The 26664-nt window shown below is 32.3% G+C and overlaps 1 long non-coding RNA gene across 1 annotated transcript; it reads left to right on the top strand.

Moving 5' to 3' along the window:
* The first annotated feature begins 1515 nt into the window (after positions 1–1515).
* LOC120154566 lies at positions 1516–25815 on the top strand. Its single transcript, XR_005518888.1, has 4 exons — positions 1516–1526; positions 3006–3010; positions 7381–7684; positions 25804–25815. It is a non-coding gene; the product is annotated as an uncharacterized LOC120154566 (long non-coding RNA).
* Positions 25816–26664: the final 849 nt, after the last annotated feature.

Below are 26664 nucleotides of genomic sequence, written 5' to 3'. Positions count from 1 at the left end.
CTTGGAGTCTCCTAATATTTCTCGTATAATCACTTATACCATATCCTATAACTTATACTTGATTATCTTATTCTCTCATGTTCATTTCATTTCTTATGACTCTATCATATAACTTATCTCATGTTCTTCCATTATTACATATTAAAGTCTTACATACATCATATAGCATATACAAAGCATATCATTATCTTTAGTCATGCATACATACAATCAATGTAATACAGATAATCACATATAATTATAACCACACATAATCATGTCCATGACTTCATGCATATTACTCTAGGAAATAGACTTATCGCAAGTCTTATTTCCATTAAACACTACATATCACTAGTATGCACTCACCTTGCCTCACTAGTCCATTCCAATCTCTTATCTTCCCTTGATCGATCTTACTTGCCAAATGTTCCGGAATTGCTTTACGCGCAGAATCTACATAAATGTACATTTTGAGACAATTATTAGATACCTACACCTTGTAATTGGATACTAGCAACTTAAACGAACTTATTAAACCAATATTCCCATTTTCCTTTAGGGGGAATCGGTTCCCTACTAAGGGGGTATCGATTCCCTCATGACATTCTGGAAATTTTGTTCGTTTGAAGGGGTATCGGTTCCCCTTGAATGGGTACCGATTCCCCTTGCCCAGAAATCATATTTTCAACCCGAAAATTACTTCATTTCCTCTCAAACACTTCATATATCATCCCCTTTTCATTCTTAACTCTAGTACACATACTTAAACCAATCTATATTCATTTATTTCACCTTAAACCTTAAAATCCTATCTTCCATATGAGATTCAAGAATCATACCAAATTTTCAATGTGTTCTAATTCCAATTCTAACACTTCATACTTCTTAATTAGATTGATGACAAGTCAAATTCATCCATAAAACTTCAACAACCATACCATATCAAAATTTCATCTTAAAACTCATATTGCAAATTCCTTCATAATTCCTTTATCTTATTGTTTAAATCCCATATAAGCTTTCCTTAAGCTTATTTAATACCCAAAGAATCAAAACTAAGCTTAAAACTCAAGAATTAACCAACTGAAATTAAACTTACCTTTGCCTTGCTCTCCCACGTATGAAGAAGAAAGGAGAAGAGAACTCTGGATGTTTCTCAAATTTCCCACGTTTTTCACTCTTATAAAAGGGGAAAGAATATCTTTTAAAGGAAAAGACCATAATACCCTTAATTTCCTTTAATAATTACTAAATAACCTTCATTATATATTTAAATAATCATTGAATTATTTCATTCTTCTACTTTAGTCACCAAATTCTGAAACTTTACAATTTGGTCACTAACCCGGTATTGAGGATGTTACAAATCTCCCCTCCTTATAAGAAAATTCATTCTCGAATTTTCACTGCACATCTTAATAAGAACATATCTTCTAATGTTCTTATGTTGCTTCCCTGACTTATTCTTTCTTGTCATCATCAGAAACTTACTTTTTAATCCTTTAGTTTTCCGACTATCTTTTTCTTTTATACATTCATCCTCTGTTGCTTATCATATAAACAATAACCAGTAATACCAATCCATTGTTGTCTTTTCTCTTATTCGATTATGCATCTTTCCTTTGACCTTTCTAAAATTCAATATAATGTCACTCATCACGTTGACAGTAACATCCATCTCTATATCATAAATCCATCTATTTCTTCATAACTCTCTAATTACCTTATAACCATACCAAACTTGTATTTTGTCATCATTTGACCAAAACACAACTTTAAATCTTCTTCAATGTGATTAAACATATACTTTAAGGAGTCAAACAATATTTTCACATCATCTTGCACACTTGTCTTATTTCTATATCAAAATTGTCCTCTATACTTCCATATTTATCGTATCTGATTCTTTTAAATCAATCCCTTTCATTTCTTTATTCCTTATACATTAATTATATATTTCCTTTCATGTTCACATACTCTTGTCTTATCACTTATACTCATCTTTATGTACCAATCTTCATTGCATCCTCATTACTCTGATAACCCATTTCTTATACATAACTTCATTCTTTATCATTTCTTATACTTGTATTTTCCTTCCTGAAGGTTCCATGCAAATACTTATCTCTGTTTCTACATCATATCTATCTGCTCAGAATATACAACTATATTCAAATTCACATCATAATCAATTAACTCCACTATATCTTTCCTCCAATCTTATAACTCTAGCACCTTTACTCTGATAGCTAGATAATAACCTTTGTTCAATCTAAGGCACAATCCCTATTATACCAATCATATACATCCTTTCCAATCTAAATGATCTCAAAATTCGCTTACTCAACTTATCAATTTCACCTCTATTCTCATACATCCTGAAATTTCTTTTGCTCAAACTCAACATTCTGACTTCCTATGTCCTATAATCTGATCATCGATATACACATTCTCAAACTCTTCTTATCAATCCTCAGCTTTACTTAAATATACAAATTCTTACTTCATTTTCCTTTACTATAACACATTACTATGATCCAAATATGCAACTATATCCAGATCCATTGCAGATCTGGTTATCATATCCTGACAATATCGTATAATCTTATAATTCCAGTACATTTTTATCACATACTCTAGTTAGCCAATGCTAACTCTTTCCATCTTGACTGCAAACCCTTATCATAAACATACTCTTGTTTATGCGCAATACTATCACTTCGTTTCAAACTCATAAGCTCTGACTTTATACATCTTATACACTTGTCACTGATGCACTTATCCTTGAGTTCTTCTATACGTACTCATCACGTCCTTAGATCTTTTTAACATTCTTATGGTGACACCTGTTCACCATATTCTATCTTATCCACATAATAACAAAACTACTCTATATCGTGTTTCCGATTCCAAACGATGAAAACTTTCTATCACTATTCAGATATGATTTCAGCTTTCTGAAATCAACTTTTGATCTTACTAGGCATTTCCTGAGGTGTCCGCTCTTCATCCTGCCTGGCCAGGGCAGGTGAATAGCTATCACAATCAGGAATATCACCTTTCACTTACTTCGAAATTATCACAATCGGATTTCTACTGTATTAAACTATTCTTATTCTATTAGCAAGGCAACATATTCCTTACACTATCAGATCAGGAATTTTTCAATCTATGTTGGCATGTACATCTTTTATGACACTTTGGATAGCTCTGATACAATTAAATGTAACACCCCAACCCGTATTCGATCCGGATACGAGTCCGAAGTGTCACATTGACTTTTCAAACATTTATTCGTATAAAATAGTGAGTAATTTAAAAAAACTTTGATAACATTTAACTTATTCAAAACGTTTACAAAATATATATCAGAGTTCATACAATTTATGTCTTTAGACTACATGCCAACTACACTCTATATACAGTACATATATTTTCTGATCTGACATTTGGTAAGGAGAACTGACCTGTCTTGCTCCACATTACTCTTTACTCTTCTCGAAACCTACGTGTGAAACAATCACACGCTAAGTTGAAGACTTAGTGAGGCATAAAGAAAACACATCTAATGGAATTCATACCCACTAATCATGCATGACTGTTTTATGCTATCAAATTCTACAACTCTTTTACATATACATCAACATATATTCGTGCATATTATGTAACAGATACCATTACCCCTATCACAGATATATCATGTCATGCACACATCATATCACAAATCATATACATATATCACATACATTGTTCTCATATCACCAATATCCATACCTGTAAGCATATTGCTTTAGCATTCATGAATTTGTATTAATGAGTTTATTGGCCCATGATACCATATTGAGAACCTAAGGTATCTGAGTATTGTGAGGTTGTGCACTATGCTGTCACCACAGCTCGTATAAATGCACTGAAGTGCCGCCTAGAATTGCACCGTAGTGCCATATAATGATGTCCATAAGGACCACATAGAATTCCTTAAGAATCATATACATATGCTAGGGATCATATATGTGTCTCACCAGACTTCACACATGTTCCAAAGAATATATATATATCCCGAAGGACCGCGTAGAATATTGTCCCGAAGGACCGCGTAGAATATTGTCCCGAAGGACCGCGTAGACCCTCTACTCTTGGCATGCCAACTATACCCCTAGCTCTCAAGACACATAACATGGGAATTTTCTTTTATACTTATCATTTCACATAACACATAGTTCAATTACTCATAGAACATTTTCATATGAGTCACATTTACATGTCACATAGCTTATATACTTTCTCACGTAGTTACATAGATCCATATCATATAACATATATCACAAAGTGCACATAATCACACATATCATATCATATAGATTAGATCATTTCTCAGATATTCATATAAACATACATATCATGTCTTGTTCACATATGATCATATATGCTTCATATAACACATAGAACACTTTCTCCTAGCTTATATCAATTTTCAGAGTTCTTTCATATTACCTGATGACATATATCATATAGATATATAATAACGGATATCATATTATCTACCTCATGCTCTATTTCTTTGTATTCCCTTAGATGATAAATTATGCTGTATTTCTAAACCTATATCATTATCTTAGTATTTTTATTTAGGTACTAATTTAATCTCTTTACTTAATTCAATTTCATATATTCATTATAATCTTTTCATATAGCTCCATTATACTAATTCTCATAATAAATCATACCACTAGGTACTTGTCCAACTCATGTTTCCATTATGCATATACTGTTACCCATGTTTACCTAGTTCATATCACTTCTTATAAACTCACTTTCATCATATTTTCCTATTATTACATATTTTATCTCATAACCATGTATCCACATAGTCTTATATTTCATTATCATATTACATATACTTGTTCTCCTATGACCCTTAATAAACATATATTTCTATTTCTCTACATCTCTCGACTTATCTTCTATATTCCTATAATTTCATAACTTATTTTATATCATTTTCCCTTTTTATTCACATAAACCATCTATTTATTTAGTTCAATTTCTCATGACTTCCACAATACTCTTTAATAAAACTTTTTAGCTCTTCACTATAATACATAAACCATAGTTTCCTTTAATTTATCAATCTTCCCTATATTACTTATGTATCCTTATTTATGCCCTCGAATTCATACTATTCTCTTAGAGTCTCCTAACATTTCTCGTATAATCACTTATACCATATCCTATAACTTATACTTGATTATCTTATTCTCTCATGTTCATTTCATTTCTTATGACTCTATCATATAACTTATCTCATGTTCTTCCATTATTACATATTAAAGTCTTACATACATCATATAGCATATACAAAGCATATCATTATCTTTAGTCATGCATACATACAATCAATGTAATACAGATAATCACATATAATTATAACCACACATAATCATGTCCATGACTTCATGCATATTACTCTAGGAAATAGACTCATCGCAAGTCTTATTTCCATTAAACACTACATATCACTAGTATGCACTCACCTTGCCTCACTAGTCCATTCCAATCTCTTATCTTCCCTTGATCGATCTTACTTGCCAAATGTTCCGGAATTGCTTTACGCGCAGAATCTACATAAATGTACATTTTGAGACAATTATTAGATACCTACACCTTGTAATTGGATACTAGCAACTTAAACGAACTTATTAAACCAATATTCCCATTTTTCCTTTAGGGGGAATCGGTTCCCTACTAAGGGGGTATCGATTCCCTCATGACATTCTGGAAATTTTGTTCGTTTGAAGGGGTATCGGTTCCCCTTGAATGAGTACCGATTCCCCTTGCCCAGAAATCATATTTTCAACCCGAAAATTACTTCATTTCCTCTCAAACACTTCATATATCATCCCCTTTTCATTCTTAACTCTAGTACACATACTTAAACCAATCTATATTCATTTATTTCATCTTAAACCTTAAAATCCTATCTTCCATATGAGATTCAAGAATCATACCAAATTTTCAATGTGTTCTAATTCCAATTCTAACACTTCATACTTCTTAATTAGATTGATGACAAGTCAAATTCATCCATAAAACTTCAACAACCATACCATATCAAAATTTCATCTTCAAACTCATATTGCAAATTCCTTCATAATTCCTTTATCTTATTGTTTAAATCCCATATAAGCTTTCCTTAAGCTTATTTAATACCCAAAGAATCAAAACTAAGCTTAAAACTCAAGAATTAACCAACTGAAATTAAACTTACCTTTGCCTTGCTCTCCCACGTATGAAGAAGAAAGGAGAAGAGAACTCTGGATGTTTCTCAAATTTCCCACGTTTTTCACTCTTATAAAAGGGGAAAGAATATCTTTTAAAGGAAAAGACCATAATACCCTTAATTTCCTTTAATAATTACTAAATAACCTTCATTATATATTCAAATAATCATTGAATTATTTCATTCTTCTACTTTAGTCACCAAATTCTGAAACTTTACAATTTGGTCACTAACCCGGTATTGAGGATGTTACACATACCCTCCGTTCCCAAAGAAAATGGCAAAAAGAGAGGATATTGGGATTAAGAATGGGAACCTTTGATAGACCCAATTCCTGGAACATGAAGTGGAAGAGAAAAATGGGGGAAGCATGCGACGTGAATTTTGTTATCGAGGGGGAAGAAGATGGAAAAGGATGAAAATAATGGGGGGAAAATTAAAATACGACTTTTACAGATGACACACAATTAAAACTGTACTCCATGTTTTTACAAATTTTTTGGATTATGACTATTAAATATGACACACATTATTGTAAGTCATAAATCGTTCAGATTTTAAAAAACATTACATTTTTTATGGCACACATTTTTTGCAAGTCATAAATTAGCGTGTGTCATCGTTCGTGTGTCATTAAAGGTATATTTTCTTTGTAGTGATACATAGATATGTTTTTTATAAGCTATGTTGTATGGAATCGGATTTATTTGTCGGCAATAGGTGTGTGTTTAATACAAGTACGTTCAATTTTTGTAAGTTCTTTTATATATCTCGGACATGGGAGAAATATATAAGTCTCTGGTGACTAGTATAATAGTTGGCTTGCGCTTTCATTGGTTCAAAGGAGGAATCCTTCCCAAAATCCCATATCTTTTAGACTGCAAATTAAGTGGATTTTGTCCGTTCGGGTCTTGGTGAAACCCCAATGGATCCTAACGACGGTAGCCTCCTGTAGCTTATGACGTTCGTTTTGGCATGGTGTTTTTTTTATCGATTATAGTAAATAAATTGCTGTTGATGGTGTATATTAAGCTTGAATGCATTGTTTTTATCTTCCATTCCCAATACCATTTTAGTTGGTTAGGTGTTTGTCTTATCAAATGAGTTGATTTGGTCAGGTATATGCCATTGGTGATATCTTTTTACTGAAATGGATTTGGGCAAGATGGAAAGAAAAGGAGATGGGATCCAAGAAGGAATCACCCGATGAAGACGTACAGGCTCCCACTGTGGATGACTCTCAATATGTATGATTCTCGAATTTTGTTTTATCGCATTCTGAACTTAGGAGTTATACTAAACCGAGACCTTATAATCTTCTGTGTACCTAATGCTTATATTTGCTGCTGCTTGTACTTTGTCTATCATCATAAATAAAATTTCATGATTTTCTATCTTTGGTAGGAAGATAAGGAAGTTTGGGTATTGAGTATGTTCAAACATAAGATAAAATTCATGTTTGCATGGATTGTTTTATCTATTTTCGTCGGATGTTGGGTGCCCTTTTCTTTTGTTGGTGGTCATCATGACCTCCTCTTTTGCTCACATGAAGTGCCATGGAGTTGCCATTTATGCAATCTTTCATAACAGTATAACCATGAGTTGCCATTTATGCAATCTTTCATAACAGTATAACCATTCGCCTTAGCTTCTACATATAATACTCTTTCACTTTGATTAAAAATAAAGACTCACCTTCCAAGTATTAATTTGGTGGTGAAATTGCTCTATTATTGACTCATTTGCAACATTTTCATTGTTTCCTTAATCTTTTTATTGTTTATTATCATATTTAGATTGTTTGGATTGTAAATATATTATTTATATGAATTTATTGAGTAATCTCAATGGTTGTGAGTATTATTCTCTTTTAAGATATTAGATTTAAAGAGTTATATCTACATTTTTTAATTAGATTCAAATTAAGAACTTCTCGACAGTCTTACTAACTTTGAAATATTTGTAGACTCTACTAAGAGAAAAATATCAAACACAATCAAGAAAGCCACTATAAATTTATACACATGGATATATGCGAGTCTTTTGATGTTTCAACTTTTGAAGGAGAAAAATATTTTATCACTTTTATTGGTAAATTTTCAAGTTTTATATGTTTATAAAAATTTCACTAACGAGATTAAAAGGCAATTGGATAAAGGGTGAGGATTATTAGGTACGACAAAGATGGTAAATATTATGGTATGTACAATGAAAATAAACAATGTCCTAATTCATTTGTTAAATTTCTAGAAAAGCGTGACATTTGTGCACAATACACAATGCCACTATGTCAGGTACCTTGCAATATGGTTGATTTTGCAGGAATGCACTTGCTAATTTCTTTTAAAAAATTGGTATATATATATCATATATTTGTTGATTATTTTTTTATAAAATTAAAATAAATTTATAGTTTAAATATTAAAAGAAAGAACAATAAAGCAAAAAAATAATTTAAAGATTAAGTGATATGTATTAAGTGATATGATTTCCGACATCTGACTACAACGGTCACAGTATCACCAACGTAATGAATGAAAACGCTGCATATTGCAGAGCAGCAATTTGTTTTATTGAAATTAGCAATCATTTTTGTAAGCCACGAGAATTCAGCCAGATGTCCTACTAATTGCAGTACTGTCGCCCATATCAGTTAAAATATGACATTTTCATTTATCCTTTATTAATTTACACAGATATTCCAAAGTGTATGTATAAACATTAGATATGATAAAATCTTAATTTTAAAATTAATTAAGGTTCTAATATATTGTTAAATAATATTATTTTCTTAATTTTATTAATTTAAAATTGAGTTTAATTTTTTTTATTCCGTGAAATATTGTTCATTCTTTTATCAAGAAATGAGTATCACATAATTTAAACAATTACAATGTAGAATAAATTGCAAGTAGTAAAGACAAGGGATAGAAGCTGTTTTACTCGTAAGGGGTTTGGTACCGAACTTACACTTTCATGCTCTGCCTTTGAATTTGCTTCTTTATCGGTTAAAGTTCTCATGTTTATTTCGTGTACAATCTTGTTTATATTATTAATTAAATTTGTTATCATAGCCCCACTTTATATTTTTTTTAAGATTTTAATTGGTTATAAGGTAATATACGTGTTATACCTAAAAAAATGAAATCTTAATTTTAGAAAAGAAATATCTATAAACCCATGAAATGACCTTAGTAGCTAAATGGGATATTTGTACATTCATTATCAATTAAATGAAAGAATTCTAAATAGATATTATCTTATAATTACTTTAATTTTAATTTACTGTCTAATAATAATTTTTTAAATAAACAAAAAGAACATATTTTTGTTAATAAACTAAGTTATAAATCATATCGAATCCATAAACTTCTTTATCGTACATCTGAGTAAGTTGGAAAATATGAAGGACTCGATCAACAATGGGAAACCCAACCACTTTTACCACTTCGCTTACCAAGTAGTCATACCATATTCTAATAAGTCCAAACTGATGTGTGTATGTGTATATATATATAATCCTCAAATCATCCTCCATGTAAAGTCAAGAAGATAACATCATAGATCCTCCATGGAATTGCTAATGCTTGTTTTGGTGATCATTGCCACGTTGGTGTTGCTTGGGCTTTCCGGCATGTTCATTAGCCTATTTGATGCTCTTGTTTTGACGCCCAAAAGGATTCGTTCCCAGCTCCTGCTTCAAGCTACCGGTGAAAATGCTCCGCCAACGTCCTTGCCCCTAAACTTTCAGTCCCGAAACAACACAAAATCCAAAGGAAAACAGGTGAAAACTTGTTCATCATCTTTACTTGTTTTACTAGTAACGTACATATCTACAGCCACGATAAACGCGGTATATTTTTGGATTGGTTAGGTTCATCGCATATGTCTTCACCGAGGGGAGTGCAGATTTTGCAGGGGAAGCATTCGGATATGGCCGAAAATTGGTACAATATCAGAGAACAGATTATAATTATTACGAGCTGGATGAATTGGGTTTTGTTTATCCATGGAGTCTGTAAGTGTCAATAATGTTGATCAAATTTCTGGAAAGATGAAGGTGATGCTACAGTGGAAGCTTAATATTCCTAGTTCAGCTGTCCTTTTTCTATTGGTTCTTTATTTTCAAAATTATTTGGAGTAACCTAAATATTAGGTTTGTTCAGCTAATGTATCAAGTATTGAAAGGATATAAATAAATGTAATAAATTCAAGAAATAATATCAATCATAAAAAAATATTATTACTCAAATTATTCAAGTTCAAATAATTGTCTGTTGATATAAGTAATTTTTATATTTAAAATTAAACATATATTTGATTAAAATTAAACACATATATTACCTTATAATAAATTAAAATCTTAAAAAAAATAAATTTACACTATATTATTTACGTGGATAACATGTGATATTTACAAAGACAAATAGTATTACATTTTTAGCTTTTAGTTCAAGACTAAGTCAAATTTTATCTTGGGAAAAAATATAATTTTTTTTAGAAAAGTTAAAATATAGGAGTAATTTTCTTTTCTTTTTGCCGTTGTTAAGTGCTCACACATAAGACACATGTTTAAACCTATACAAAGTGGGCGGTGGTTGAGTTCGGTTGGTCGCCCATCTAAATATATTGGCGTTATTAGTTTAAAGAAATCCAAAAATTCACTAGTTAGAAAAATATCCCATCAGTCATTATTTGGAAAAATACCCTCAATTGGGCACATATGAATACCTCACATTTTATAAAATTTGTTTAAAAGCCTCGCATTTTTATAAGGCTCAGTCTTCTCCAATGTGGAAACACTTTTAAAAGAATATAATTTAATATTTTAATAAACGATCTTGCGCTCTACACAACGTGAAATGCTCGAGATATTGAAACATTTTGACAATTTATCGCGTGTGGTATTTAACATACCCCGTGTTCTATAGAATGCGAGTTATATAGATTTTCAGCCCGGATCGCAAGTGTTTATAGGCACGTTCGAGAGGTGTTTTTGGGTAGTCAATAAAAAATTCATAATTTATAAGATTAAAGGCATAATATTGAAATTTATCTTTAAGTTGAGGTCAATATCGATACATACGAGATATTGTAAGCATGTTAAAAATCACGTTGAAAATAGTTCCAAAGCTTGTTTTGTGCACGAAGAATATGCTAAAATGCTTTGATAGACATATTCGAGCAGTTTTTCGGGTAGTTAATCTGAAACTTTTCATAATTTATAAGATGAGAGGCGTAATATTGTAACTTATCTTTAAATTTAAGGCAATATCGGCACATACGAGACATTGTATGTGAGGTCAAAATCGTGTTCAAAATGTGTAATATCTACAGCCCGTATACATCTCGAAATACAAACCATAGATGTCACATCAACTTAACAAACATTCATTGAATTGAAATACTTAAAATTTTGTTTCATTTTAAAACACTCTTATTTTAACTTAAACTATTTTCTTAATATCCTAAAAATTATAAATTAATGTTTTATTTATAGTAAATAAATCCATTCATCAAATAGTGATTAGACAATTTAGTGTGTTTTCATAAATCATTTAAAACATATATATATATATATATATATATATATATATATATATATATATATATATATATATATATATATTCTACTCAGGCATAAATATTGATAAAATTAAACTAAGAAAAACAAAATGGTCCTAGTTTAGTATTACAGGCCTTTCTTACATTTTCTCTCCAAGCTCCATAAATCAAAAGTAAGTCTTTTGAGCCATTTCTTGCCTCTTTGCTACTTTATTTTCGTTCTAAATCCCTCTAGCAACATCATTTAATGAATCAAGGCATGGGTTCCTTGTTTGCAAGAAGAAGAAAAAAGGAGTTTTCTTCCAAATCACAAAGGGAAGGAGTGTCGCTAAGAAAGAAGCTTCATTTCGGGATTTAAACATCAAGGTAGTGTATTTCTAATCCTTTAGAGTTTGAAGGCTTTCATAAACATGATGATTTGCTAGGATTTGAGTATTTGAACTTTTAGGGTTTTAAACTTAATTTAAGCCATAGATGATGAATTTAATGCAAACCATGTGTTTTTAAGACAATTAATGACCCTAATTAGCTCCCTGAAGCTTCAGCACATGATTAAAAACCAAATTATGGCCTTATGAGTGATTTTAGGCATTTTCCAGAGCCTAAGTAAACTATTTTTGGGTCTGAGTATCGATACTGGATGAATTAGGGCAAAAATTATGAATTTCAGGTAGGGAGCATCGATACTGTTGTGAGAGTATCGATACTTCCCCTTCAGTCTCAATACCAAAGGTGATGGTCTCAAGATTGGGCCTCAATTTCAGTAGTAAAATGCATTTTTGTACCAATACTCAGAGGGGTATCGATACTTTACCATAGGGTATCGATACTACAAGTAGAGTATCAATACTACTCACCTTGGATGATCAGTTTCGACCCAGTTAAGGTCCGTAAGAGCTAAGGAAGGTCTGTAATGGTGGAACATAGTCTGTGGGGGACGTAAATGGCCAAAGAAACCTAGAAACACTTGTGGGAGTGGGTTACAACCAGAGTAACCATAGCAGGCATAAAGCGTCCAATAAATATTCAATTAGACAGGTAGTAAGTATATACGGATGAAGAACCATTATATAGGGTGTACCGGGAAGCAGTATGACTGAATAATCAGATTATGAAATAGTAGATTCGTGTACCGCAAGAACGCAGAGAGTGATGGATGTATAGTTATCCCTAAATTCAAGAGTGAGTTAAGGGAAGCTTAGTAAGAGAAATAGAGTATCGCCACCCAAAAATAAACCCGAATCAGGTATCAGGACAACCAGTATCGCAGCTAATAAACAACGAATACAGTAGTCACCGTGAAGTCACGAAACACGTAAAGACTTCTCTAAAGTTAGAGAAGTGGATCAAATGCTCTTAAGAAGAGAACTACCATATTATAGTAGACTATCAGTAATAACAGACTAATAAACCATTACATAAGGTTATAGATGAGGGAACGATGTAAGATAACATCTAGGAAACCAGTAAACAAGATCAATAATAACTCAGAACAGTTAGAAATAGTAACAATTAGGAGGTCATAAAACTAGCCTTTGCATGACACCCAGGAACAGTCAGGACACCCGAGTTACTTTAGCAGTAAGACGATTGTCTTGCTTGCTACGATGTCCAGGTATATAACAGTCAGTGCCAAGGCACTTCTCTTTCCAACTGGGCGCAGATGCCCCAAGACTCGACAGAGTAAGTTAGCCGGGTATACGTTTACGATGTAGAATTTCAGATCTCACCTCATAGTACCTTCGAGTATTCAGGCGGGCTAGATGGGTGCATGAGCTTCGAGATGCAGGTTCCCTTAGTTGTACCATGACGCCCTCCACAACTTGTGTGTTTGTTGTGATGTGTCACATAGTTGTGTTAGTGGTGGGCTAGAATGATGTGTGCTCTGAGATGCAGCCGCTCAACCACATCATAATGTCTACCTCGGCTAGTATATGGCACATCAGGTTTAGTGTTGCATTCAGATAATGAACAATAGAGTCATCATTGCATTCAGATAGTGCATATGAGCATTAGTATTGCATTTAGAACATGCACAGTAGAGATAATAATTAAGGTTAGTGACCCTTTAAAGGTGTACTCATCGCAAAGCCCTTAGCATAAGATTAAGGGAAGCATGACATCCTACTTCAGTGATAGAGAAGTTAAGCTTTAAGTCGGTAGCACTTGATCTAGATCATGCATGTATCTACTGCTTAGTATCATTTCTTATGCATGTATGTGTTTATAAAACTCTTAATGCTGCTCTAGATTAGTGATTATAGTATTGGGCTTTGTAAGCTCACCCTTCGGATATTTCCAATTGGCATATCAATATCTTGAGCATTTCCTGGAGCACCGTCACATTAGAACTTCTAGCATCTCCTTCAGAGTATTGTACCATAGCTTAGTGGACATATGTATTCATAGAACCTTACTCATGTATTTAGATTTATGAGAAAAATGTTGTATTATTTGATTTAAACTATTTTTCATGGAGCTCTATGTAACACCCCCAACCCGTATCTAACCCGGATACACATCTGAGATGTCACATTGACTTTTCAAACATATACATTTATAAAAATATAGGAAATTTTAAAACTTTTCATTAACATAGAACTTGTATTTACATACTGAAGTTCAAACCATTACAAAATTTGTCAGAGCATGCGTACTTTATGACTCTATTTACATACCAACATATTTATTACATCACCGAAACATATTGTGTAAAGTACTTCTGATCTAATCTCTGAGTGAGGATATGATGCTCTGTTGATTCTAATAATGATCCTATTGTTTTCCCAAACCTGCGTGTAAAACACTTACACGCTAAGTCATAGACTTAGTGAGACATAAACATATAATAATCAATTTCTACAAATACAAACATGCAATCAACTATCTAATGATAATTATACTTATCGTAAATCTATAATATCACATATTAATCAATATAAACAATATTATACATCACATCAAATCATATACTAATGTCTGCTTACTTTTATATAATCACTTCTATTATTACCAATCTTATAAATTAGTCCTTATACTGATATGATCTTATACATAACATTCATATTCACCATATCATACATTAACCAAGCAATACATAACATTACACAAATCATATAATCCATTTCATATTACAAATTACATATACATATTTCATACAATATCTTTGTTAAACCTCTTTATTAGCCCATGTACACCTGTGAGAACTTAAGGTATGCGAGTACTTTGAGGTTGTGCACACATATGATGTCACCACAGCTCGTATAAGGGTCCACTGAGTGCCATGTGAAATCTATGTCCGAAGGACCTATCCATATGTTCCGAAGAACATAGGTAACTGTCCATATGTCCCGAAGGGCATAGGTAATACTGTCCAAATGTCCTAAAGGACATAGGTAACTCTCGACTCTTGGCATGCCAACTATACCTATAGCTCTCATAAATCATATCATGGGCACTATCTTTTATCATTTCACATATTCACATATTCATCTATTCACATTACATAACTCATATCATACTTTCATGTAACCACATGTCTCTTTAACATGCTTTATATTTTGTACATCATGTAATCATATCATTTATTTCCACATACTCATAGTGACTTATGGTTGATTTCCATATAGAGCATTTTCATATGATTCACATTCACATTCACATAGTCATTTAATATCTTATATCACGTCTTATGTAACTATATATATATTATCTCATATCATATAACACATAAGTTCTTATGGCACAAGTTATATCCTATTCTTATATCACTGATCCATAATATAATTTACGACTATGTCCTTTATCTTATCTTATTTTTTTCACTTATTCTTATAACTTATTTGTATTGCTCAATTCTTATAAACTTCTCATATGGTTTCCTATATCTTTTGTACTATATTTTATATCACGTAAGAACCCTACATATTTTAAAACATGATTCCCTTTAACATAAAGAACTCCCTATATGATTTATCTGACTTACTCATATACTTTTCTATATTAATATTTCCTAAATTAGATTTTATTATTAGGAAGTTACTTATATCCTATCATATAGTTTATAATTTGTCCTCTTATGTTATCATCTACCATTTAGTCTATAAAGTCACATATCACTCATTCATACAATTCCTTATGTCTCTATTGTCATTTATCATGTCACATAGATTTCATCCATTAAAATATGTTCACACAATCATGTATAATATATAATCACATATCCTCATATCAATCACATGCACATATTCATGATTCATGTATACAACTATAGGAAATAGACTCATCGCGAGTCTTATTTCCATTCATCATACATCACTAATATGCACTCACCTTAATCTTGCTTAATCCCAAATTCACTTATAATTCTCTCTTTGGATCGATCCCGTAACCGTTCCAGAACTTGTTTATGCTCAGTATCTACACGAATATAATCTAATGAATACCGGAATTTAAAATGCTCAACAATAATTCATACTAACTTAAACTGACTAAAAAGCTAATATCAACTTTTCCAACTTCAGGGTATCGGTACTACAGGCACAGTACCGATACCTCTACTATAGGGTACTGATACCTCTACTATAGGGTACCGATACCCTTCCTCGGTATCGATACCTATATTAAGTTCAAAATTGGATGGTATTGATACCCTTAAACTAGTATCGATACCCTCATACTAGGGTACCAATACCACCTGCCCCAAGTACCGATACCCTTTGAAGATCTTCCCTATTTACTCTTAAAGTATCGGTACCTGTTGAATAGGTACCGATACCCCTTTGCCCAGAAATCACTTTTAAGCACAAAAATTACTTCATTTCGGCTCAAATGCTTCTTATTTCATCCCCTTTCATATTCTTAACTCACATAAACATGCTTAAACCCATTAATACCCATTTATCACATCTTAAACCTCAAAATCTTATCCACCACATGGAATTCAAGAATTAAACTCAATTTTCATCATGTTCATAATCCAATTCTAACACTTCATATTCCTTAATTCCACTAATGACAAGCCAAATTTAGTCTTCAAATCTAATTATTGACCCTCTACAAAGATTTTATTTAAACACCCTAATCTTTAATCCTTTCTATTCTCTCCATCTTATTGTTTTAAGACAACTTAAGCTTTCCTTAAGCTTAAGTATCACCTAATGATAAAAAACCCAACTTAAATTTCAGCTAATAATCAACTACTAAGAAATCTTACCTTTGCCTTGAGCTCTTACGTATGAAGAAGAAAGGAGAAGAAGAGAACTCTGGAACCAACTTTGCCTTCCTTTCCTCTTCTACGTGGGTTAATATAATTCCACAACAACATTTAATTATTTCTTTACCAAAAGACCATTTTTTCCTTCATTTCTTTCTTCTTTGCAATTCAATCCTACATAATATTTCCATATAATTCATTGAACTATTCAATTATTCTACTTTAGTCACCAAATTCTGAAGTTTTACAACTCCAATTTATAAAATGTTTTATAAATGATATTTATGTTTATCATTGATACCATATAATATGTTTAATAGAAAATAAATAGGTTTTGAAGAAAGGGGGTTGTCTCGATGGCCCAATGTGACACTTTAGGCCCATTCGGGTTTAGAGTGTTACACACATTGTGTAGAGTGCGAGGTCATTTATTAAAATATTAAATATTGTTCTCTAAAAAGTGTTTCCACGTTGGAAGAGACTCGCACTATATAAAACGCGAGACCTTTAAACGTGTTTTGTAGGACACGAGGTAGTCTTACGTGTGCAGTTTGGGGAGTATTTTTCTAAATAATGGTTGATGGGGTATTTTTCTAACTAATGAATTTTTAGGGTTTTTTTAAACTAATAATGCCCTAAATATTAGGAGTCAATATCATCATTGTTGTAAGTGTTGAGCACGAACCAAGTGGTCTTTGTGATAAAGGAATTGTTATTATTCCCTGAGGACTTGGGTTTGAGCACCATAGATGTCAGGGTGTGAACGTTTAATGTCAAAGGTTGAGAATTATCTTAGAACATATATTATCTTGTACTTACCACATATTAATAAAAAAATAATTAAAAAGTTGATGTGATGTATTTACGTTAATTGAGTATTTATAATAACGTTACACCAATATTTTATTTTAAGTGAATTTATTTTATTAGTAAAAATATTAATGTTAGTCCATTGACAATTTTTATTTTGTAAACATATTTTTTGATTGAAAATGAAATATTTCAAATATATTAGGAGACTAATAAATTGTACTCTTTAAATACCTCATTTTTTTCAGATTTTTTTATTTTTCTATCTTTTCTGCCTCTCTAAAAGTCCAATCCTCGCCCTGTCGTCGAAATCATAAATTATCGCCGTCGATGATGATCGTTTGGGTCTAAGTTTTCTCGACCAACTCTTTTCAACCCTTGATTTTGAATCTGACTTTTTTATAGATTTTTTTTGAGTTCTTTGAATTAGACGAAAACTCTTTGACTTCTCTGGCTTTGATATAAGATGTCAACCTTCGGAGCTGGTTTTATAATATGATAATCCTTGTGTTGGTCGTTCCGATCAGGATGACAACGAGTCGGATTAGGATTGAATTTTTGGTTAATTTAATCTCATCCGACTCGATATAAAATAAATAAATCAAAAAAATTTAATCTTTCACTCGAATTTAATCTCACTTCTTATAAAATCTGATCCAATCCAATCAGAATTTAATTTTTCTTTCTCAAAAAATCTGATTATATCAAAATTGGTCAAATCAAAATTCGTTAAATTCGAGAGTTCTTTGGACATATTTTTTTTTAGGAATTCCTTGTACGGGGTTTTGGCATCCGTAGCTGTTGGTTTGTGATGTACCGTTTTAGTGTAAAAGGAGACGGTGTGTCAGTATAACAGATCTTTAATTATCATTGTGGGTTTTGGGTTCTAGTAGTGATGGTTGAGGTTCGACCAAGGGTAGATAGGTGGTACGATGGGATGGTGAGCGAGCGATGGATGATGGTTCATTCATGAAGAAGATGGCTAGGGTTGTTGGTTAGTGGCTAGTGTCTACAATATTAAATACTGTAAATTATACTAATAGTCCCTTTTTATAAGATAATACTTTGACGAGTTCTCTAACTATTAAAAGTTATAAAATTATCCTTCAATTATAGGGTGATGATTTGTTGAGTCTCTCAAATATTAAAAGTTACAAAATGGTCACCCAACTATTCATATGTTTCAACTTTGTCATTTTTCGTTAAAAATTTGACATTCTTCTGAGTTGGACGTTAACTTGTTGTTTATGATATAATAAAATTTGATCCTATAATCTCAAAGGACTATACAATTCAACAATTCTAGGATCAAATATTATCATATCATAGTCAACAAGTTAACGCCATCTTAAATGATCGTTAATTTATTAATGGAAAAAGAATGAGTTTGGAACATATGAATAGTCGGGTGATCATTTTGTAACTTTTAATGACAGAGATACTCAACAAAGCATTATCCTAAAGTTCGGAGAATATTTTGTAACTTTTAATAGTCGGAATACTCGACAAAGTATTATCCTATATTTAGGGACCATTTGTACAATTTACCTATTAATTAATATATTATAATATAAAGACTGAAAGTGAAAATAAGTACCTAAATTATGCGCTTTTGTTGCTTTAGGTACCTAAACTATTTTTTTGGTCAAACTAGATACTTAAACTATTATATTTAATTATTTTAAGTCATAATATTTTTTCAATTAGAAAATTATTTTTTATCAATAAGAAAATTATTTTTTATCAATAAGATGTTGACACATCACATAAAATCAGGTACTTGCTTTGACAAAAAAAAACTTTTAGGTGCTTAAAGAAAAAAGGTACAATTTAGGGACTTATTTTGAATAAAAAATAGTTGAAGTACTTAAAGTGATTAAATCTAATAATTTAAGGACTTATTTTAATTAAAAAAGTTTAAGTACTTAAAGCAAAATAAAAAGTATAATTTAAGTATTTTTTTTAGTTTAAGTTTAATATAAATTATAACATAGATTGATTAGAAATAATTTTAAAAATCTTCCCAAAAATAGATAACAATAGTATTTTCATTTAGACTTAATCATTAATTTTGTTATCATCTTCAAATCATCCTCCATGTAAAGTCAAAACATTTCCCGGCCACTCTCTGTATATAAATGTTGAAATAATAAGTTGAAATAATAAGTTGAAATTAAGCTACCATCATCGATCCTCCATGGCTTCTCGTGAAGATGATTCTCACAGTGGTGTTGCTTGGATTAACTGCCATCTTCTTTCGCCTATTTGATGCTCTTGTTTCCAACCCCAACAGGATCCGTTCCCAGTTCCCAATTCAAGCCATCGGCGACAATACGCCGCCATCTTTCTTGTCCGGAAACTTTCCGGCCCAAAATAACACAAAGTTCAAAGGAAGACAGGTATATATAACTTCAAGTAAACGATGAATTCATCGTTCCCGCTCTTGTTTATCGATATGTTCCGTCGTACCATTAGTATCTGCGACGACGGTAAATATGATATCAGTATTTGTGTATTTGTTAGGTTCGACGCATATGTTTTCACCGAGAGGAATACAGACACTACTGGGGAAGCATACGGATATGGCCGAAGATGGGTGCATCAGATGAAACATGATTGTTGTTGAAATATAATTTTTATCATTGTTTTGACTCGTATCTTTGTAATTTTTAGGACCAAACTACGTTTTTATCAATTTAAGAGGAGTTAAAATGGAATTTATTGTATTAAATTCTAACAATAAAACTTTAAAGGGACCAAACTATAATTTTTCCATTTAAGGAGGCCAGCCCCGAAGATCTTTCGTGCGAGCTTCTTCCTCAAGTTGCTCAGCTGCCTTTTTCTTTTTAGATAAAATAACTTCAGTGACCGAAAATGCCTTATAATATACGATTTTAACTAATTTTTTTTGGATTTACGAAAATAACCAATAAATTCGTAACGCGAACTCCAATTTCACAACTCAGTTTCCAAATTCGCAACGCGAATTTGTAAAACGATTTTCCAAATTCGCGTTGCGATTTTCCAAATTCGCGTTGCGATTTTCCAAATTCGCAACGCGAATATGTAAATCGCAACACATAAGTCAAATTCGCAAAGCGCGTTTATTTTCGCAACGCAAATTTTATTTTCGAATTCGAAACACAATATTTATTTCGCAACACAAATTTAAACAGTATAATCGTAAATCATAACCTAAAACCCTAAATCACAACTCAGTCCCATCTCCATCTCTCACTCTTTACGGCGACATCTGTCCCCATCTCCGACGAAATCCGTCCCCATCTCCGGCGAAATCCGTCTATCTCCATCTCTCAGAGCCACCCTCGCAACCGTTCACGGTCAGAAATGAAAAATCAACCACCGAGGGTTAGTTTTTCAATTATTTTTATTTTTAAAGTTTTGTATTATTATTAGATTTTTCATATTTAAATTGATGATAAATTTACTGGTAATTTCAGTAATAGATTAACCATTTCACTTAGATTGCTTAGTAAATTCATTCGGTTGCTGCCAATACTGCTAAACTGTTTAGTCTTTAACCCTGTGAAGTTAGTATTTGTCTTTGTTTTGTCTTTTGGTTGAAGTAATGCAATTCATTCAAGTTTCAATTTGCAGAAGACTATTTGAAACTTAAATTCGCAACACGAAAATGAAAATCGCAACGCAAAACTGAAAATCGCATTGCGATTTTAAGTTTCAGAAACTATTCTTCTTCTGTAAATTGAAACTTTAATGAATTGCATTACTTCAACCAAAAAACAAAGACAAATACTAACTTCACAATGTTATCTGATGCATTTTGTGAACTATGATAGAATAATGACTTGGGTGAATACCGTGCAAGTTTGAAACATATTTGGCTTTGTTTTCACTATTTAATATCATGTCTGTTTATAGTGTATAATTTGTAGTTTTTGGTATATCTAACTTGGTATATTTATTGTTTTTGTAGAAATTTTTTTCGGCTTCATTAACTTTAAGGAATAAATTAAGCCTAGCCACTACAATTGCATCGACACTTACATCTGTACAAAGAAAATTGTTTGAGGATACTTGCTTCGGGTCATGGCTGAAAGTACAACATCCGAGTGGAGATGCTATGTTGACCCATTTGTTTCTTCAGACCATGACTAACGATCTACCCGAGAGGATACAACGTGGTGATGAAGAGATATGGTTTCATTTTCCTCCTGCGTATACTTGTTTTGGGCGGGAGGAGTTTTGCTTAATCACTGGTCTACGCTTCGGACACGATGATGTAGGTCGGTACACTAGTCATATCGCCTGCCCATCATGGTTATCTCGGGTTTTTCCTGAGCTGGTAAAGGCGAAGCCGAGTTTACACGTCGACGACTTGAAGAGATTATTTGTTAAAGATGGTTTTACTCGGATGGATGACCTCGATGTTGTCCGAGTATGCCATTTATTACTTTTGCATGCCGACTTTTTAGGCAAAGAGGCCAGACAGCCTATTTCTGAGGACCTAATATTATTGGTAGATGACCTAAATTCATGGAACCTGTTTCTGTGGGGTTCATATCTATGGAAAGCTACCTGGAAAAAGTTTTCGTCTGCCTTTGAGGACCGAAAAAGTTTGCATGGCCATGGTTCCAAATACACTTTGGCAGACTTTATTTGGGCCTTTAAGGTAAGAATTTCTATATAATGTTTCCAAAATTATAATTAATTATTTAACAATTACTAATGTTTGTGTATTATATTGTTTGTAGATTTGGATATTTGAGGCTTTTCCTAGCATGCGGACATATGCAATTAAAACTTCAAATGATATTCCTAGGGCTATTTCCTGGAGGAGGACCCGACTGTTGGATTGGGAAGAGTTACTACCATATAAGATGATGAATGATGTAAGTTAACACAAATACTACCATATATAAACAAGTTATTACTAGTAGACGTTTAACTTTGTTTGAGCTTTTATATTGTTAGGAGGCCAACTATCCATTTCAGAGGCTGATACCCACAGAGGCTGAGTTTGCCACTGATTGGTGGCAAGCTAGTAAGCGTTTTTTTGATGGCACGGATGATGAGCAGTCCCCACTTCGAGAGCCATCACCTCACCCAGAGCCATCACCTGATCGAGCCGATTATACACCTCCACAACGAGAGCCGTCACCTATTCAATACATCATCGAGCCTCTTCTCCACCATCACCTCATGATAGGCGACCAGCAAAGATGCCACGACATTTATCTCCATGTTCTCCACCTCCACGGGATGAGTTAGGGGAGTTACGTGATGAGGTCAATACTTTGCGTGAGGAGGTCGGTATTTTACGTGAAGACAATGGTACATGGCGTGATGAGGTACGGTCTTTACGTGGTGAGGTAGAGGTTTTACGCGATGACAATGGTGCTTTACGTGGTGAGGTATCTACTTTACATGATGAGGTAGCCGCTCTACGTGAGATTATTGCATCGTTGCAGAATGAGGTTCATACTCTATACAATGAGGTAAGTTTGTTTAATACTATACTAAAAATGAAAATAACTTTTTTTGGCATTATTTATTTATTTATTTACTGATTTATGTATTAATTTATTTTTAGCGGCCCGATAAGCATCTGAACACCACAAAGTCCATGAAAAGCATCTGGGAAACACCTTCTAACAACGTTGTCAATTGAGTTTTCCCTATCGGATATGATTGTCAGATTGCTAATAGGACCTATGCAATCCCTAAGATGTCCCATAAACCATGTCCATGAATCAGAGGTTTCAGACCTTTGTTTACTCCATTGTTAGTATCTAATTGTTAGCATCCATGGCTACTACTAATAAGTTTACTCCAAGGTATCAACCTTTCAAATGTGCTCCATCAACTATAATAACTGGGCGCATGTAAGTAATAAACGAACGAATCTACAAAATAATATACACAAAACATAATCATTTAAATGTGAAATGCATGTAACTAACAAAAACGAGTCAACAAAATTATATTGATTTACTAACCGCAGCACTAATGGCGATAAACAGCAACTCAAAGCGTCCATCTCTATCTATTTTGATATGAGTTATCGAACCATGATTTTTCAGCTTTAAATTGTTACAATAAGCCGGCAGTTGGGCAAACGATGCTTCTGGAGACCCCCTCAACAATTCCAAGGCATAACATTTTGCTCTTCAACCTTGAGAATATGAGATACTAATCTTAAACTGAGCATTCATGTCAGTCATAATTTCATGTCCCCGATATACCCTGTCATTCAAAAAAATTAACTCAGCCAAAAAACCACCCAACACCTTTTTGTTTGCCTGTCTATGGTGAGGAAAAACTTGGGTTCTTGAACATGTATGTTTATCAATAAAAGTCCTAACTTGAAACATTTCGCAATCTTTTATCCTCTTTGCAATCATACGCCACGTACAATTTTTTTCAATCATACACTTTGTTTCGAAACGATCTTTGCTTGATTTGTTAACTTTTAGTTGATAGCCATCTTCCACACATTTCGTATACAAAGCTATCTTCAAGTCTTCATTTGTATCAAAACAATCATCTTTCTTGATACGAATAACTTTTGTGTAACAATCAACTGCAATCTTTACCAATTCTTCTTCCGGTATCTGAAGTAATTCTGGCATATTCCGGTTATACTCCCGTGGCATTTTCTTCTTTTTCTTTTCGTCGGGGACTTCTTCTTCTTATTTTTCTTCTTCAGGGTTATATGAATTACACAATGGATGTTCAACATGTTCATTCACAGTCATAACTTCCTCCTCATTATTATCAACAACATCTTCATCGGCAAAGGCTGTTTCATCATAAAAATTCGGGTATTGACCAATATCAAAATCATAAGACGCAGGGTCTGTTTCTTCTTCTGAAACATCATCAAAATTTGAGTATTGACCAAGATCAAAGTCTGGGTATTGACCAAGATCAAATTTCGAATACTGACTAGTACTCACAATTTTTTTGTTGGCTCATAATCGTCTAATTGGTCAATACGAAAACCTGAATTTGGTGCTGAAAGTTGATTGGGATTTGGATTAAGAAAAGGTTGCGGGTTTTGAGATTGTGTTTGGTATTGGAAATATGGTGAAACAAAATTTTTTTGGTGATGAAATTGTGGTGGAACCATTAAATTTTGAGGTTGATAACAACATTGTACATTGTGAGCACCATAAACTGGGGTTGAAGAACTTAGTTAATTACTACCCGCTATTGACCCAACTTCACTACTTCTAGGTTCAACAACATACAATGTAACATCATCTTCTTGTGAAACACTAATGTAAGCAATGAATCGTTCAACATCTTCATTGTCGGTTAACAAATAAACTTTACCTTTTCTCTGATAAGATAGCCTAAATCCACTTAGAGGCTCTAAATTCAATTTCTTTGAAACAAGTAACATTAGAGTTTCATAAGTTAAATTTTTTAATGACAGTTTTAGTTGAAGATTCATGGGTAAAGACATATATTGTAAAACACCATGAACATTCTCCCATGACCCTCCAAAACACAAATCTATCCAAACATGATCAACATTAGATGATTTCATTCTACAAATTGTAAATTAATTTACTAAACAAACGAGCTATAAACTACATATCATCACTAACTTAGACAAAAACATACCTTTATTAAGTTGATAGTTGATAATTTGGGAGAGAAATCATTGAAAAATTATATATAAATAACATTATGTAAAAAAAATTAGAGATGGGGAATGATGTCGTTGGATATAGGAAAGGATGTCGTTGGATATAGGAACGGATGTCGCCGGAAAGAGTGATAGATGAAGATGGAATGAGTTGCGATTTAGGGATTTAGGTTATGAGTTGCTACTGTTGCGTTGTTATATACCCAAAACATTTGTGTTGCAAAACTAAAACCTGTTGCGAAATTAAAATTCGTGTTGCGAATTAGAAAATCGAGTTGCTACAACAAAATTCACGTTTCGAATTCAGAAATCGAGTTACGAATTTGAAATTCAGTGTTGAGAATTTGGAAATCGCAACGCGATTTACAGATTCTCGTTGCGATTTACAGATTCGCGTTGCGAATTTGGAAACTGAGTTGCGAAATTGAAGTTCGCGTTGCGAATTTGTTGTTCATTTTCGCAAATCCAAAAAAAGTTGGTTAAAATCGTATATTATAAGGCATTTTCGGTCACTGAAGTTATTTTCTTTCTTTTTATTGGTTCCCTGTGTTTCCGCCTCTATTCATGCACTCTCTCACTTTTAAATAAATATTATATTTATTTTTAGTGTTCTTTAAAGTAATTTACTTTAAAAATAGAAAACATATTATCTATGTTAACATGTCATTTGGACTATGATGATATTTATATAAAAAAAAATTGATCATGCATATAAGTTAAAGTAAAAAATCTTAAATTACTTTAAAATATTGAGCGAAAGAAAGTTTATGAACAAACCCTATTAAAGATTCTTATGTGAAATTACAATAAATTTTTATTTTATTTTACCCTAATCCAACCCAAGATTAGCATATATCACTATAATTAAAACAACAATATATATAAAGTGTTTGGATTGTTTAAACTTACGAGATGACTCAAGCAACGTATAAAATGTTGGATTTGTTATATTAATAATTGTACATTGAAGATTGCTTTAATTAATGTTATAGATTTTTATTAATGTTCTTTTTTCTATTTGTACAATGCATATCAAATCGAAAAATTATTTTAAGGTCTTGATTCACTATATCATTCATAATTTTAGTGAATCACGCCAATCAATTTTAAAATAATTTCTAAATAATTGTTCGTTTTTTATTTACACGTGAGAAAGAGATGAATATTCATCTTGAA

The sequence above is a fragment of the Hibiscus syriacus genome, unplaced genomic scaffold (assembly GCF_006381635.1).
Source record: "Hibiscus syriacus cultivar Baekdansim isolate YM2019G1 unplaced genomic scaffold, ASM638163v2 tig00111132_pilon, whole genome shotgun sequence".
Classification (NCBI taxonomy): Eukaryota; Viridiplantae; Streptophyta; class Magnoliopsida; order Malvales; family Malvaceae; genus Hibiscus; species Hibiscus syriacus.
The sequence above is the reverse complement of the archived record's forward strand: the minus strand, read 5'-3'. Positions and strand labels throughout refer to the sequence as shown.